At 37.5% G+C, this 5,638-nt stretch overlaps 1 long non-coding RNA gene across 1 annotated transcript; it reads left to right on the top strand.

Moving 5' to 3' along the window:
* Nucleotides 1-645: 645 nt before the first annotated feature.
* LOC120771678 lies at nt 646-1,703 on the top strand. The gene is made up of 3 exons (XR_005704995.1): nt 646-807; nt 864-1,023; nt 1,126-1,703. It is a non-coding gene; the product is annotated as an uncharacterized LOC120771678 (long non-coding RNA).
* Nucleotides 1,704-5,638: the final 3,935 nt, after the last annotated feature.

The raw sequence follows: 5,638 nt of genomic DNA on the forward strand, positions 1-5,638 counted from the left end.
GCATTGACCGTTTACGATAATGATATGTTGTAAAGGATTTCCTCGCATTAGCCATTTCCAACTAAACTCCCAATGATTCGTCAACTTAAAACCAACAACAACAATGAATGGTTTGTAACTACTGTTAGGAGGATTTGAACTTAACAAAAACCCAAATATTGAAACTGCTTTCTTAATAAAAATGCAGAGTATCGACCTGCGCATTTGTCAGCCCCATTACGAGCCCCAAACTGTTAACAACAAAAGAGAATTTCAACAATAGAAAAACACAAAAAAACGTATAGCAAGACCGCATTACTTTTGTCAGAAATCATTTCATTTGAGCCAGTCACGAAAAATAATTTCCATCGACTTTTATTTCATTATTAATTGCTCATTTCATCGCCGTCTGTCCCCATCGTTCCCACTCCCCACGCTAATGGCGACGCGCTTGGCTTAACGAGAACTGACCAATTATTTCGGTTGTTATCAAAAATAATTTCATGCTCTTTGTGGCTGCCCCACGCCAGTCGCCACCATTGTTGCGGGTTGCATGTGAAACGCCATTTGCGGTTGCTTCTTTTGTTTAGACAGACAACCGCAATTTTACTTGGGCTCATACTCGTGTGGACGATCATATGACTCTACCCAAAAAAAGCTGTCAGCTGTCAGCTGCCAGTCTTCCTCGACAATTTGATAGTATGACTTTATACTTTTATGGTAAACTTGGAAAGTTTCTTTACAACTCTTTTACAGCTAGAATTCTAATTGGGTCGACTATAGTTTGGTACCCATTTGTTTTTATACATATGTACAAGTACAAGTCAGGTCGTGAAATGTGAGTTTAATCGAAATCACAAAATTACTTTTGCTTCTTTCTTTAGACTCATATCGGAAGGTCCGTCAAGGAAACAACAGCTTTTTGGATACAAATGATGTAGTGAAATGCTGCTTAGCTTCGGATATTTCTGAGAGGTGGCTCTGTTGCTGAAAAATATTAGCAGTTAGTGTTTCTATTCGTAGGGATTATTCATCAATTCGAAGGTAAAGTCCTTGAAATTTAAAAACTTTTCTAATTTCCGGACAGTAATTATTAGATTTTTTGCCACTACAGCTTGATATAATCACACTTTCTTTCACATATAGGATTATCTAATTGTTTACTGACCACAGATTTGGAATGTATTGAATCAAAGTAAAATTTTCGAGTAAAGCTGATGTAGCCTAAGCAGGCCAGACCATTGAGATGGTGTAGAGAACTAAAAAGAAAAATTCGGACTTTGAGGATTGAGTCTATGAAAATATTTGTATGAGTAATTTTTAATTGAAAGAGTGTAAAAACACAAGAAGAACAATAAAACACCACCAACCTGTTGAAAATGATAGGGACGTTGATATTCAAATTCCTGAACTTAGTGGAAGTGAGAATCAAAATGATTTCAAGGCATAGTTTACTGGGTACTGCCTCTTTCTCGCACGCACACACAAAAACAAACAAGAACAGAAAAACTTCGATCAGCAAATGGACAGAGGGATCTAAGAGGTTCGGCGGAGCTCGATGTCAGTTCTATTTTAATTCAAATTACATAAATATATTTCACCAATAAACCTCTCAGTTCCCATGAATAATGTATTTTCTTCGTCAACTTCAAACCGATTTACATAATTTCACCTATGTTTTATGTATTTAATACATTAATGCTAATAAAATTTGCCCCAACACATTTTTTGTTTGTCTTTTTTTCTCCTTTAGGTAATAACACAGCGACTCCTCACCCTCCTTCAGTGGCACTGTGTGTCTGCCCCCAAATTTCCATGTTCTTCCTATTCGTTACTTGTTAGCCTCCTACTTCGTCCCAGTTAGGTATGTAGTGCTTTAAGAACTCTTGCTATGCCAGATGTCTATGTGAATCCATTTGTATGCCAGTAATTCCGACTTGGACGACACATGCACTTCACATTTCATAAATAATTTAATGCTTTAATGGAATCCACACTCCCTCCTCAGTATGACTTACTCAAAGCGCACATTAAAAATACACATGTAAATACCTTCGTATCCGTGTTTGAGCAGACTGCCATTTGACGCTCCAGGCGCTGCTGTTTACAGCGTATAGGAAGCTGATCCCCTTTGCATTGCTACTGTGCAACATGCGAATATACAAATATCCCCAACGGTGTCAGTGGAAGCAAGCAGGTTGGGACTGCCATTCTAGTTAGACAGTCAGAATTTGGCGACATGAAAATCAAATCTTCATATTCAAACCTTTTGAGGTTCAGATTCTAGAAAAGTTCAAGACTCATTACAAATTTTTGTCTTTAAAGGTCTACAAAATGATCGATAAAAATCTAATTTTTGTATGATTTTATTTGTGAAGAGTATTAAAGCTTCGAAGCAATCGAAGTTAACGTTATATCTTATTTTTACTTTATGTAAATACATTGTTGACGTATAGAGTCTCGCACCAAACACGGATGCTTATTATAGAGATTAAGGAGGTCATCCCGTGTGTCGGTTTCAAAAATCGCCTTATCGATTTATGCAAAACAAACCGATCTAGAGCATTCGTAGAATGTGCTGAAAGTAATTTCCGAAATTTTTAAACTGGGATCCACGATTTCTCGAAAACGGTTCCATCGATTGGTTTAAAATGTTTATGGTGTATTTAGCACATATTTGGTATCGCTCGTACTAAGATTTTTGAAAATGTTGAACCGTTTTTTTTTTTTTCATAAAAAACTAGACGTAAAAATCGTGAAATTTTGGGTTTTAAGGATTTGAAGCATTCAAAAATTTAATTTTAAAAATTCTAATATTTTCTAGTTCCATCGATCTATGGGTGTTAATCCTTTTTTGTTTTGTGGTTTTTATTGAGTATCGAAAATATTAAACACCGTACATACTGAAACTAAGTGTTTGATTTTTTAAAATACTACTATTTAAGGGCTTTTAGTCGGACCAAATCCAAAATTAGTAACCGTGCACAAATCCTTGTAAATAGTACTCTTCTTCATTATACAAAATTTTTCAAATCTGGGAGTACTTAATTTTACAAAATACTATAGTACACTTTCTTAAGAAGATGAGCTATTTCTAAAGTCCATTTTAGAAACTGTAATATTGAAATTAGAGAGATCTAAGTCAGGAGAAGAAGAGAGATGAAATGCCATGGCGATGTTACGCATGTCTATCTGACCATCTAACCTAACCGAATTTTAAAATCTGCTATGAGATTACATTATAGTATAGTATATGTATATACTAAGTATGCGTGTGAATATATTATAACTGAATGTGTGTCACTATTTAGTGTCAATTATGATTTTATATGCTACAAAATGCACTCCGAATATTTTCTTGCAATTCCCTGGTACCCATACTTTTGATGCACTGTAAACTGCTGGAAAAAGACAAGCACCCGAGTTGGAGAACATGCTGTAATGCGCATGTGTCAAAAGTGGCCAGATGGAATACATCAGTAAACTCTCATTTTCATTTCTACCTTTCGTCTGTGTTTACCAAAAAGCGAATTTTTAGAATAAACACTATGATTTAGGGAATTAGGTATGTACATGGGTAGGACAACAACCATAAACAAAACTCACTGATCTCCAATGGTACATACAATACATTCTGCGTTCTGAAAATAAAATTCTGATATTAATTCAAAGATTAATGCAGCTGTGAAACTCTCGAAACACAAATGAAACCAGTTTTGTAAAATAACGGACTCTTAGCCAAAGAAAATAAATATAGAAAAAAGAATAAACAAAGCATACATGGCCTACTATACTTGTAAGAAAATCGTCAACAAGAATTGGGGCCTCAAACCAAGTATAATCATGTGGATGTATACGGCTGTAATAAGACCTATACTTACATATGGAGCTCTGGTATGGTGGCCAGCGCTAAACAAACAATACAACATTAGAAAATTAAATGGAATGCAAAGAGCAGCATGTGCGGGTGTTGCGGGTACAATCAGGTCATGTCCGACTGATGCGCTCAATGTGATCCTGCATCAACTACCAATGGACATTTTTATTCACAAAACAGCAGCTATTGCGGCGATAAGCATAAAAGAATTGGGAGGTTGGAATCAGCAGAACTACGGACATAGTGTAATCCTAAACAAGCTCACCATTAATAAATCAGACTACATTCTCTCAAAGCTGGATTTCAATAGACACTTCCAGGTGAGGATACCATCTAGACGAGAATGGAGAAAAGGTTTAATAGTAAAGGAAGATACCACCTCAGTCTATACCGACGGGTCCAAACTGGACTGCGGAGTAGGCACGGGAGTATTCTCCGCTGATTTAGGCATATCTCTCTCTATACGTCTACCGAACTCGGCTAGCATCTTCCAAGCAGAAGTACTAGGCATAGGAAACGCCTGCGAAGTTCTATTAGAAAACCATGGGAATATACATAAAGCAACTATATTTACGCATAGACAGGCGGCCCTCCTGGCATTGTCTTCACCCATGACAAATTCCAGTATAGTTCACAACTGCAAGAGAGCACTAAGCTCAATAAAAGACAAGCTCCAACTAAACTTGATCTGGGTTCCCGGCCACAGGAACATTTTCAGTAACGAAAAAGCAGACGAGTTGGCGAAGGCAGGAGCTTTCCTCAACGAATCCGAGGCGGAGATAATACCAAGTCCGCTAGGATCAATCAAAGGAGAGATCAATAGACAATTTCAACAAATTGCAAATAACAGATGGAAAAACATCACAAAATGCGTCATAACTAAACAATTATGGCCAACATATGACAGGAAAAGAACCAACGACTTACAACAGGGCACTGGCCATTTGGGGAACACGCATCCAAAATGGGTATGCCCTACAACGATATCAGCCGTGGCTGCGGAGTAGCAGAGAACAAGGAAACAATCTTCCACTTTCTCTGCGAATGCCCAGCTCTAGCACAGATCCGACACAAAACACTCGGAGTCCACCAAGCACCAAACCTTGAATGGATTTCCACCAAAAGCATATCGGACATAAGTAGTTTCATCGAAACCTCAAAATGGTTTGAGAGAGAAGGTGAAACGTAATAGCAGATACAGAAGGTTCTACGAATAGTTTATCAAAATGCCACATCAAGTGCTAATTGAGCCCGATAGGGCTGCACTCCTACCTACCTACCTACCTTAGCCAAAGAGAAAAAAATAATGCTGGTAGGGATTATTATCTTCCAAATTTCCCACTTTTACAGATTTCGCTATATATGATTTAGATATTGGCAACTGAATAAGCTATTTTGGCACGGTCTACTACCAGTTAATTTGCTTAACGTCGTTTCCCATACCTCACCACTCGACAGGAAATATCAGGCATAAGCCGTTAAGCAAGCACTTACTATACATATGTCGAATGCAAAGCAAAGTGCTACCAGAATCTATGGTGCTATGAATTTCACACAATTCTGTCACTGCAAAAGTAATTCGAAAGCTGAACAGCATAAACTATTAGAGGAAACAAAGCATGCACAATATTTGAGTGGCTACTTGAAAAGGGAGTCAAGGGCGGTGGATAATGGTGAACTTAAAGCGCCTGAGCAGCTGTCAGCAAACTCATCCTACTCGTCGCACGAACCGATGTGTGAAGTGCAATGCATTTTTGCACAAAACACATTTATATTCACACA

Source organism: Bactrocera tryoni, chromosome 3 (assembly GCF_016617805.1).
Source record: "Bactrocera tryoni isolate S06 chromosome 3, CSIRO_BtryS06_freeze2, whole genome shotgun sequence".
In the NCBI taxonomy this organism is placed as follows: Eukaryota; Metazoa; Arthropoda; class Insecta; order Diptera; family Tephritidae; genus Bactrocera; species Bactrocera tryoni.